Source organism: Dromaius novaehollandiae, chromosome 15 (genome assembly GCF_036370855.1).
Source record: "Dromaius novaehollandiae isolate bDroNov1 chromosome 15, bDroNov1.hap1, whole genome shotgun sequence".
In the NCBI taxonomy this organism is placed as follows: Eukaryota; Metazoa; Chordata; class Aves; order Casuariiformes; family Dromaiidae; genus Dromaius; species Dromaius novaehollandiae.
Window position 1 is genome coordinate 22,292,802 of NC_088112.1, and position 12,646 is coordinate 22,305,447.

Genomic DNA, 12,646 nt, shown 5'->3' on the forward strand with positions numbered 1-12,646 from the left:
TCAGGCACCTTTACTCCTAGACAAGCGTTAGAGCCCTGGAGGAAGCTCGGTTTTGTACTTGCAAATGCAAATATTAACAGAAGCAGCCCGGCTAATATTTCTTCTTTTGGCAACACAACATGGGCTTTTCACCTACAAGTATAGCCATTACAGTTTGAACAGCAAATACTAAATAACAGTGGAAAAGTGTTCAGAATGAGTCCAATAAAATCATTTTTTCCCTTCTTTTTAATTATCAGTACTAGCAGAGGAAGAAAAGAGAGTAAATCAGTAAAACCAGAACTGTGCAGTTCAAGCTTAATTTTAATAAATTAGAGAGTAGAAGATGCTTTCCAGACTATTAGATTCATAGGGGTCTGGTACTACTCCACTGAGATGCTGGAGAAGTTGTCACCTCCCACTGAGACATTTTGATCCTGATCGTTACAAGTGCAAATTCTTTAGTCTGGTCTTTTTCTTAGTCTTATTCAAACGGTTTTTTGAAGCCAAGCACGTCTACCAACCTACACGCAGCCTTTGGTGCTATTTTCAGTTTCTAATTACATACAACCAGCAGGGTGGGGAGAAAAGGAAAAAAAAAAAGTCACCTTCCAAAGATAAGTGGAAGGATTATTTTAATTATCTTTTCTCAGAAACCACCAGTTTCCAGCTGGGGCATTCGAGGCTCGGTGCCTTACGCAGGGAGGAGCAGTCAGCTGGACACGGAGCTCGTCGCGGCAGCGGCCATCCGCTCGCCTTCGCGGCGGTAAAAACCAGTGTAAACCCGGGGTTTATGACGACCCGACAGCTACTGCTATATATAATGTTTTTGAGCATCCCCAGCTTCGCGGCGGCGAAGGCCGAGGAGCCTCTGACAGCGCACTGTGATTTTCGTAAAGCAGCAATTAAAAATCCGTTTTACCTCATTCACCTTCGCCGGCTTCGGCTTGCAGTGACCGGTGCTCCTCATGCTCTTTCCCAAAGCGCTGTTTAACGAGCGTGCCAGGCTCCATATGGCTTTTCTTGCCGGGTTCGGACGTCTCCTCTGAACTCTGAAACGTCCCTCCGAGCTGGAGGCCGTGCGGAGGCGGCACGGCCCGGGGCTCCATGAGGCACCGGCCCGGTGGGATGGCGGCACCGCGGGCCCAGCCGGGCCGCTCGCCCCGAGACCTGGCTCCGTCACACATCCAGCTTCGTATTTTAAAGCCGAGTGAAGGTAGGAGCGTTTTTATTCCTCTCTGTAAAGGAATATCTGCCGCAGCTGGCAGCGCAGGCCGCGGCCTTGCTGGGCCTGGCCCACCTTCATGGCCACGGCCACATTGCATAAGAGCACAATGATGCCTTTTCCATGGCAAATAAATGTGTTTAGCCACAGGAGACACTTCTTGTGCACCATTTTCACCACCCTTCTTTTATTTCACGCCTTTTCTTTGCTGTGACTTCAGCTTTAAACCCATTGCGCCAGCAGCCTCTAACAACGCGAGGCAGGCTGAAGAGGGCCGGCCCCGGCCACCCCCCGCTTCCCGGCGGACATTAAGCGCGTCCAGGGCCGAGGAGACGAGCTGAGGGGAGCCGAGAGCGACGGCGCCTGCGGCTGCTCCCCTAGCCGAGCTCTTCATGCGCTTAAATCTTGGGATTAGCTCAAGCTGGAAGTTTTGTTAAAAAAAAAAAAAAAAAAAAAAAAAAAAAAAAAAAACCAATGCTTAATATAAACAGGAAAAACATTTCCCAAGTGTCTCCGAGGGTCACTGGGCAGGTGACACTGCTGCACCCACGCAGATCCCCGCGAACCGCCACTCGGTTACTGCGAGCGAAAGGCTGAACAGGCCGGAGCGAGGGTTGCACCCAGCGTTAACGCCGCCCCGGGGTCGGCACGGAAGGCGAGATGGACCAGCGAGCAGCCCCGCGAGCCTGATGCTGCTCACACGCACGGGCCAGATGGTCAAAGTGTTCCACAGGGGTTTTTTATAGTGTTGTCTTTGATGAAGTTGTAAGAGGAAAAAAATTCTTTTAAGAACTCAGAAGAGAAAATTTTGGAACAAAATTTGATTTTTTAAGTGACACATTTATATATACATTCTTAGCAGCTACTTCATATTCATATAAAAGTTAGAATCCACTTTTGGTTGCTTATAAACTTTGATGATCATAGCTGAAGTTTCATACACTGAATATTCTGTTTGATTGAAATTACCTGTTGTTGTGAGTAGTATTTTGTTATTTCCAAGTATTGTTTTTAATTTTGACTTTTGCAGCCTTTGTGCAATTCCTGCAAGTTCAGCACGTGCAGATTATAAAGCGACCCGAAGGCAAGATTTTGCAGGTTTTGCATTTGATCGAGACGTGTCATCTAGAGCAATGCGCCCAGTGTTGACTCAAGAGCGGGCTCAGAGGTGGCTGCATCCTCAGCCACGAGGAAGCTCTCGTTGTGGCACACGGGAGCAGCACCTTTCTCGAGCACTGTTGCTATCATCTGCTTTCTGGTTATTCCCGTAAAGCAGGACTGAATACCAGAGTGGTGAGAAGCATCCTCGAGCTTTTTACCAAAAATGAAAGTTTCACAGAAACAAAATTTTAGAAATGCAGATGAATGATACCAGAACATTTATGTAGTGGTGTTCTTGGAAGGTGTAAAAGATCTCCCTGCATAACTTTGCTAAATGAACACACTGCAATTATACCCTGTAAATTATTGTTGATCTTCCTGATCTTACAACTCAGTAAGAGAGTTTGTTTTCCACTAATGAAACCAGAACAACTGGCAGTGGAAACTTAGGGAATGAACTTTGTTTTGTTCCAAGCCCAAGGTGGTCAGCAGACACATTTAATAGCGTCCAGGTCGCCAGGGACTGAGCAGAGCCCAGGGAAAGCAGCAGCACCAGAGGCACCTGAGATTAGATTTCACTACTTCTAAAAGCAGAACAATACATTTGTTAAAACCTGGACTTTCAGGGACCAGAACTAAATCAAAGCCACTAGAGCAAGTCATAATTGATGCAAGAGGAGGGGGGCAGGGGGTCGGGAGAGAGACACAGAAATGGGAGTAAAAGGAAGGAAGGAAGTAAATTTAAAAGGTGCTACAGTGTTTAATTTTGGTCTTTTAACAACACTTAAATATTTTAGTTCATTGGTTAAATTTTTTTCAAATAGCATTTTTGTTTAAAAATCGATTCAATTAAAAAAGAAAACAATTTCCAATGTTCTAAATCTGAAAAAAATATAGTATTTCTGAGGCAAAGAAAAATTATTCAGAATGACCTGAAGCAAAGTGTTCCCCCTGCTGCCTGTTCTCCAGGACTCAAGAGCAAGAAAGCAGTCATAGCTGTTTTTTCTGCCTTGTTCTGCTCAGTCACTAACTAAATCTCTGTTTCTCCGGTTCTATTTAAGGACTTGTCTTGAAGTTTCACATGATTCTCACTCTTCTTGCGAGGCACAGTGATTCCCACATCACTTTCTCAAGTGCTCCATCTCAGCCAGCTGTACTGTAGCCATGCGGTATTTGTCAAATTTGCCTGCCTGAATGTAGTACATTGCACATATCCTTGTAAAATTTTATTTTTTCTTTTAAACTCTCCTTCAGCGCCTTTTTTTAGGACCCAGGCAGAAGAGAAAGCAGAAATCTTCATCTTACCTTTCAAACAGGAATGCAACCTCATAAATAGCAGTAAAGATTCTTGTGTGCTGTTACAAGGTCAAACACTGATGTAGGTTCACTTAGTGGTCACTCATCCAACAGATGCTTATAAAGAAGCTTAAAAGCTTGTCCCTCACTTAAATAAAATTGTGCTTTGCTTTTAATATAACTTAATTTGGAAGAGAACACCTGGGAAGAAATACATTTTTAAAACCCTAAACCAACACCTAAATTCAGGTGTTTTTCCTGCATATCTATTTATGATCAAATAAAGAGCCTGGAGTCTTAAGATGTAATTTGAAGACTTGAATTCACGGTCATATAAGAAGAAACATGCCTTTCTATTGATTTGCCACTGTTACTCATCTGCTTTTTACTGTTATCAACAAGACAGAAATAGAATGAACAGACAGCTAAACAATAAGGAAAAGTTCTGCAGCTGCTTAAAGCCAATAAAATAACTCTGTTATTGACAAGGTTATCAAAATGTCAGATGTGCCAGCTCAGCTGGCATTCTTTTTTGCCTTTTTATTAAAATCTCGTTACAAAGTAGAACAGAAAAGCCAGGCAAGCAGAGAGTTTAGTATTCAATCCCTTTTCTGACCTAATTGTTTAGAATGTCTTTTTAAAGATTAGTTTTCAATTTGCATCTTTACATAAAGGAAATGCATACAGGTTAATGGCTTCATTGATTTATTTTTGCATAGAGGCATCACTTCTCCTCTGCCTTAGACACACACTTTCTCTCTCTCTCTCCCCCATGGTCCTATGAGAAACAGCAGGCTTCTGAAAGGATATTCTATTTCCAGGCTGAGTTTAACATTCATATTCTTGTTCTGTACAAATATGCTCCTCAGATCAGCACAGAGAAGATGCAAGAATGACGTACAAGTTGCTCCTGTTTTCTGGCGCAGATGCAAAGCACTGCATCATACTGCATCTCTGGGCAGACTTATTTCTCATGTTACAGCACAAAGCATTGCTAGACTAGTTCTTCCTATGGCTGCTTTCACCTTTCAGACAAAAAGATCAGTAAACCCACATTCACTGGGTGTATCTAAAGAAAGCCTACTTTGTTCTACCATTGTTCTACTAACCCTATTTAAATGACTGTAAGGAGGGAGGGAGAGAGAGAGAGAGAGAGAGAGAGAGGAAAAATCCCAACCAAACCCAAAACCTGAGTTTAAATGAAGACGCCAGTGACAGCAAAAATACATTACACCTCTGTTGCCTGGTGTGAAAGTTCTAAAATTTGTAGTTCCCAGCACAGGTTTATGTGCTGAGATCTGTGGCACTAAATGTGGCATTGCCTTGGCAACATTTTTTAATACTTTGATTAAGGAGCAACTGATGCAATATTTCAGGAGACGAAGAGGAAAAAAAGGTTTGATACTGAGAAAAACATTCTGGCTGTTCTGTATTGTCCTTGAGGACTTTACTGTGTGCCGTCACTAACTGCTTAGCAACAGATTGATAGTGGCTTGCAAATCAATCTTTTCAGAGCAGAAAGCACAGTATACAATGCTGTGTGTTCCAATTCAAGGGATGCTATTGGGAAGCTATATAAGCATCAATTATGGTTTTTTAGATGTAGTTAATTATAGTTGGGAGAACTCTGATCACAAATCAGCTTCCCTTACTCCCCCTTTTGCCTTTTAAAAAAATCACAAGAGAATTACTATAGATTAACAAATTAGAAATTGCAAAAATGTAATTATCCAAAATTAAGATGAGTTGGCAGGCACTGTTTCAGAATGGAATTGTGCCAAAAAAGTACAGGAAGGAAAACTGGCATCCTTTAAAAAGTTTTAAATGTAATTGTAGTTATTTTGCTGGGCCTTTTTTTTCCCCTTTATAAATTTCCATTTCTTAAACAAGGTTCTAATTGCAATAATTCCCCAGAAGTTAGGAAAACACATACACAGAGATAAAAATAGAAAAAAGAGACAGTTAAAGTAATATGGAATGGAAAGAAATTAAGGCAAACAGTGCAATCAAAATGATATACACTGATTAGAAGTTATACTGCAGCTAGGGATGAGCTGTCTGGGCATACTTACGTTTGCTTTTCTGCAGTGACAAAGATTTGAGGCAGACGTGAACTGTAGCTCATGAAAAATCACGCAAGTACAACTAACTGGACTCAACTTTTCTGCCACACCGTAACTCATTTTGTGATAGCAACAAACAGCTCTAATCACAAGTTACACGCCGCTCCCGGCGTGGCAGAGCGGAGCGGGCAGCAGAGGACTGCCACGGCGCAGCGCCCGCGGACCCCACCTTGGTGCCGGGCAGCCCAGCGCCAACGGACTGACGGCACGTCCCACACTGCCTTTTCTATCGTTACGCCTCAGGGCTATACAGGTGATGGAATAGGAATATTTCCACCAACCCAGTGAACATTTTTCTGTCCCCGACTGTTACTAACGCTAAGGTCGGGAGCTGTGAACAAGACAGACGCTGAGACTGTGGGCAGGAGGAAAGCTCTTTACACATTTCAACACCAGACGTTTTTAAGCAATTCCCTGATCTATATTAATGTTTATCTTAAAATGCAAATGTCCAAAGCCACATGCAAACAAGCATGGCACATAACGAAGTGAACCCATGTGCCTTTCCAGTAGTTAGGCAATCCTTCAGGTGCCTTACACGGGCTCATTTAATGCAACACATCTGTTCTTCAGCTGATGAACAGCTACGGGGTAGAGAGGAAGCATCACTCTTCCCTCCTCAAGGAAACCACGTATTACAGCCAAAGCAGCAAACAACCACTCAGAGAGACCGGCTTCTGCCATCACTTGTGTGCTCAGTTCTGATTTCAGCACTGAAGTGTGATTACAACATCAAAAAAACAGCAGATGAGAATGAAAGAAGGGAGAGAAGCCAGGGGAGTGGTTACTGCTGTCTCCTGTGGTCACGATATAGGATGCATTTCTGTGGTAATCACTCCTGCCCAGCTGTGTCTGCTGCTATTCATCCTGCTAAACCAGTAAGAGGATTCAAAGCATCGCATGTATTTCCAGAGCTCTAAGTAATGAAAATTTACCCCTTGTTAAACAGAGCAGCAGGAATAACCTGCTGAAAGGCTGCAGCTTCAAAGAGGTTCGAGTGTTCAAATCCCAAGAGCTGAGCACCTCACACCTTTAAGTCTTGTAAAATCCTAACTAAAAACCCTAATCAAGAGTTTTCGAAAGAGCTGCTACACAGAGGTAACTAGTGCTGCAGCTCTTCGTACGGCTTACAGAGTGACCCAGTGCCATAGGGTGCACTTGCAGCACGGTTTTATCTATTTCTCTGTATAGGAAAGCAGTATATCCTTAATATGTGATCTTTATAAATGATGCATTTGTCATTAAATGCATAATACGCACCTCCCCATATTGCTTCACTGACTCTGCTAGAAGTCTGCTACGCAGTCTCCATAAGACAGATTTTACAGAGTGGTCTTAAAATGCAAGTTTAATGGTAGTTTGAGTATCTAAACATTACTGTCATTGCTGCAACTGCAGGGCAGACATGCTGGGAGTTGATACAGAGGTAGCTTCATGGTGGTGCTGCTGAATGCTTTTTGCAAGAGACATTAGCCTGGGCCAAACCTCAGCTTGCACATCTATTCTCCGCCTCCATAATCCTGCCAGCAGTTTCAATTAAAAATGGCTGTATTTGAGTGTGGAGTAAAATGCTTATAGTCAGTCTCCTGATTTTGGGGTACTTACCTAAATTGCTTGCATTTGCAAAAGTGGACTGGAAATCAGGCCACCCGGTGAGATTTCTTATATGTCTTGCTTTTGATTGAGTGAAAATGGTGAAAGTGGCAATCTGACATTTTAAAGTCTTAGCCAGTGCCTGAAGAATTCAACACTGCATCAACTTAAAAAAGATTGAAGGGGTGTATTTGTAATACCTCAAGTTTTATTTCAGATAAAATACTAAGCAGCCAGAATTTGAACCAACCAGTAATAAAATTAGAAATTGCAATGCATTGATATGAAGAACTCATCTGTGTACTGGCATTCAAAGGTAATAATTCATTTCTCTTGTGGAGCCTCCCCTTAAAGCCGAGACTAGAAGCTTCCCTTTCCTGCATGTTTCTTATCAAAACACTATTTCATATCTCTGCAGCCTTCTAGAATCCCTCAACTATATTCTTTAAATTCTGTGCTAATTGAATTTAAAATTAGTCCCCAGTGGGGGCTAAGTAGAAGCCAACTGATTTAATGGTCAGATAATTAACAGCTCTGTATTAACTAGATCTTCTAAACAAATGTTTTTACCAAAGCAAGCAGACTGTCACACTGGGCATGCTTTTTCTTTTCTTAAGAAAAAGTGAGAATCACAGTTCAGCGCTATTAGTGAAAATGCCAATTTCCCTGCCATGCAATGATTAAACATGCTCGGTTTTTTTCTCCAGACAGAAGCAGCTTTGTGGGCTCCCTCAGCTGGATTTTCTCTTAGTAATATCTTGCATGTTTTTGATGTCTGATAACTATCTGTGCCATTTTTGAAGTACATTCATAGCAGACCAGATAAAGCATTATACCTTTTGTGGCAGGCAAACATTTGATTATATCACCGCATAATTCAAATCAGCCTTTGAAACTGAGACTCCGTCTCCACAGCGTGTTTTGGAGCCATGGAAATGCCAGCGTTTTTAAAAACAGAAGTCAGCCCACATGGATGCAAATATAAAAGCATAGTTGCACCTCACGTTGGTATGTAAAACCACTTCTAAAGCGTAAAATAAGCTCTCCTGGAGAGGCCGTTGCGAATAGCTGCTTCCGCAGCAGCTACACCTCTCGGGGCGCGTGACTTCTTGTACCCTTCGCTTAGTTGCAGTACTGGAAACCTAGTACGGACTTCAGCACCAGGAATCTCTCCTCCACAGAGGACAGGAGAGTCTGGCGAACCTGTGCCCAAAATGCTTCCCCGCTTCAGGCATCACTTCACTGTATGGTCTCTTAGACTAATACCCTCTTTTACCTGTATTTGGATGCATTATAACAAAATCTCAGCTCCCAGACTAAGTTACAGCGCTTTGTTTAGCATGCATTAGACTTTGGTATTGCAAGTCATGTGCTCCCAAGCTTATTTTATTTTTCTTCCATTACTAGTTCTATTTCAATGTGCTTAACTTAAGTAATGAAGACATATGCTCAAGGGTTCGTAAAGTGAAAGTCTCATAAAAGAGAGCTGAGCTGAGTTACACAGCCTCCTCCTACCTGCTCCTGCACAAACACCAGCTTCCCTTCTCCTCCTCCCAAAGGATCAAAACCACTATTATTCCTTTCCAATTTAAAAGTGCAGCAAGAGGGTGGGAAAAATAAACCAGCAAACCTGCAACAGCATCTTCCTCAATAGGGGAAAGAATAGATTTCAGCACCGCTGTAACCCTTTAGTTGTTAAGTATATAGACAAAAAAAGTGAAAGATACACACAGAGAGTACTTGTCACTAAATACACAGACTTTTTTAAAAGCACCTCTGTTGATACATTACAGCTTAACAGGAATAAGGGGGTAGTTAGTTCCTTTGCTCTGTTTTCCCATCCCTAATGTCCCTGTTTCTATTTGTCTTTGATGATTTGGCCCTTATTATGGGTGTTTGGTACAGCATTTTCCCCTATGCTGGAGGAAAACACAGGCATAGTGGAACGTGGCCTGCTGAAAAGCCTTCTGAACGAGGCAGGATTGCATAAATAGGAGCATTAGGCACCTAACAGCACAATTCAAGACAGCAGCTGAAAATATACCCCCCTCTCTAGGTGCACAAGAAATTGCTAGGACAAGATCTTAATTGTTCAGCAATGTGACATCTATTATCTTATTCATATAAAATAATACCCTATTATTTTATTCATATTCATCATGCCTTGGGGATACCATAACTACAGATTAGCAATATTATAATTAACTACAATAATTAGGAGGGGGGAACAAAAGGAAACAGAACCCTATCCGGTATTTTTCACTCAGAGTCCGCATGCCTCTCTGCAGCACCCTTTTAAACAGGCCCTAAGCAGTGGGGAGTAAGACCACCTTCAGCAGAGGTGTTCTTCATTTAAGAAAGCCATCTTTCAGCAAATATAACCAGTTCAAAGCAACAGCAAGTCCTGCCTTAGTGTCTCAGAGCTGTTCAAAACAAACCACAGGTGGCCCAAAACCTGCCCTTCGTTAAGGGAGGTGGCTCCTACATGGCATACTGCAGAAAGCAGGGATAAGTTTTGTAGTGGTTTATTGCAATCTCAAAATATTAAGTCCAGTTTCTTAGCTACAACTAGGCAAACCTTTTCGAGTCCATGTTGCTGGAGAGACCAGGCTGAAGTGCGAAGCAGTGTCCCTCTTCTTACTTTTCTGCTTTTTACACAGGCCGATGGTGTGACTGCAAAGGGAAGAGTGAAGTAAGCACAACATTTGCAGGTTTAACACTTCATGTTCAGCCATAACATTTACATTTTTCTTCCACCATTTATAGGAGAAGCAAAATGCATTTCAATTGCTAAGGCGGATCAGGTGTTCAACTGCAATCATTCTTTAATTTGCTCAACACCTTCAGTTCATAATTAGGTAGCATGCTAGGAAACAGACTGTAAGCTCCTAATCGCCTATGTTCATGCAAGGGGAAATCAGTGGAGCACAAATGAAACAAATTTTCTCATTGGAAAAAAAAAGTCTTTCATCAATATTGAGTTCTGTCAGATTCAGAACATACATTTCTTTTCTGAAAGCAATCTTCAGCCCTAGCTGTCAAAGAATTTTTATTTGACCAGTCACAAGGAACCATCCTCCTGTCATTGTGGAAAAGGCAATTTCTCTAAATTTAATAAGGACATCACTTAAGTACTGCCAGAGGGCTAGTTAACTCCCCATAAGCAACTCTTTGCTGATTCCAGCATGGGAGCAGCAGACTTGCTCCTCCTGCTCAGGAAGGACTTTGTCATACCTACATCTCCTCAGGTCACTAGTCTTCAAGAGACATAACCAAAACTTCCTCTCCTCTCCTCTCCTCTCCTCTCACCCTGGGTTACAGAGCCTGGAAACAGCCTCCCTGCACACCTTCTGCTTAAATACCTGCCCCGGGAATCGCCCCTTCCTGCGCTCCCACCCAGCCGACTGCTCCCAGCTGCAGCCCGTCGTCTCCCGGGGCTGTCCAGCTCGGGGGGCTCGTTTCGGCTCATGCCGGCCCTGCAAACAGAAACCTAGCTTTACTCAAGTAGGTTTGTCTACTGCTAGTTGGTTAAGAACCGGTTGCCTTCACAGACTTTTAGAAATTTAGCTTGTTTTTTCAAAGAAAATCGTGTTTCTGTGAAGTAGTGTGGTGCTCCTGACACAAGTGCCTCCTTGATCCTCTACCAAAAACATCCTCACTCTTCTGAAGTCAGCACTTTCAAAAACAAACATCCAGCATGTTTTCTGTATTTATTCCCTTCTCTCTCTCTTTGATTTACAACCTGCCACACATAATATATTTAAAATTTGCAATTAAATACTTCCATTTAATATTCTATAGAAAGCGTAGAAGCATTTCTTAGATGCCTTGTAGGTATCTTGCTAATTGAAGGGAGACGGATTTTTTTAGAAATCTCCTTAGTTTCTTACTTATAAATAAACACAAGAAAATTCTGCCCAAAATACTGTTTTCTACAGAAGGTGTATAAAAATGGAAGATCTTAAATTTAGTAAGGGGACATCTGTGCTGACTTTACATTACAAGAATAATATAATTACAAGAATTTGTTGGCGACAATCCAAGGATAGCTTTGGATAGCTTTGAGCAAGACTCAATGACCTCTCATGGTCCCTTCCACCCTATATTACCATGCTTCTGTGATAATAAATTCTGCTGATTTTGCCAACAGCCATTCCTGCTCCAGCAGAAATGGATTTACAGTAAAGGCATCCACCTCATGGCCATCGTCTCCACAGAGGAAATAGATGTATCAAGGCTGACAATGGGTACTGGCTGCAAATAAAACCGGTGGGATTTTAGAAAATGCTAAGAAATGGGTTATTACTCTATATTCTATTATTCTATAAACACCATAGTCCTTTTTTTTTTTTTTTTTAAGATAGAGCCATCACTGTTCTCTGTTCTCTATTCCACAGACTCCTTTCCTTCGGCTCCTGACGGTAGGAACTTTGCTTCTCATGATTTGCATGCAACTTGCAGCAAGTGCCATTTATAACTCAGACAGACTGTTTCCATTTTTACTTAGACCAAACTCCATTGGTTTCTGCAGAGAAATCCCTGAACTGCCTAGGCAAGAGGAAAACTAAGCATCTCCAACTAGATATGTGTCAGCTTATGTAACCTGGGGATTTAACCCCGGTTTTCCTTCTCCTCTTTTGGTCATTGTGTTTAAAGACTGGGGTTGAACACTTGGACTTTACTGAGGTATTTATTCACTTTTTCCAATGTTCGCTCTTTTTCATGGTGTAAAGTGCATGAAGAAAAAGAAAATGCAGATGGAATGAGTTTAGCATGAACACAGGAGATGATAAACGGATATAATCAATTTTGCAAATGGAAGAAAACTGATCTAATGTAATGTTAGGTACAGAAACATATAATACAGCTTCCTCAATTCAATCATGCAAATATAATTCCAATTATTCTGTCTAATAAATCTCTCACCTTAGCATCTCTACGTGAAGACTATCATCCACTGTCAAGGGAAGCAGAAGTGATCTTTTGGGTTTAAAGCGTTGAAATGGAGTACCTTTGGATGTGGCCTAAATTTGTAACTTTCTCAAGCACCTCTGCCGCAGAGATTGCCCAAACTGCGCAGCATCAGCAACCAGCTACAGCTGCACTTCATTTTCGCTGAATCTTGCGTGTGGGACTATCTCACCCCTGAACTTGCCTTTGAAACCATGGCCTTGCAACATTACAATAGAAGCAGGAAAAAACAGTTTCACACATCTGAAAATTGATCAGGATTTGGAATTTCATACTAAAGCTTGGTTTAATGAGTGTCTTCCCAATGTCTGCTACATAGCTCCTGATTTATACATTCTGAAGAAACCGGTATGTTAAG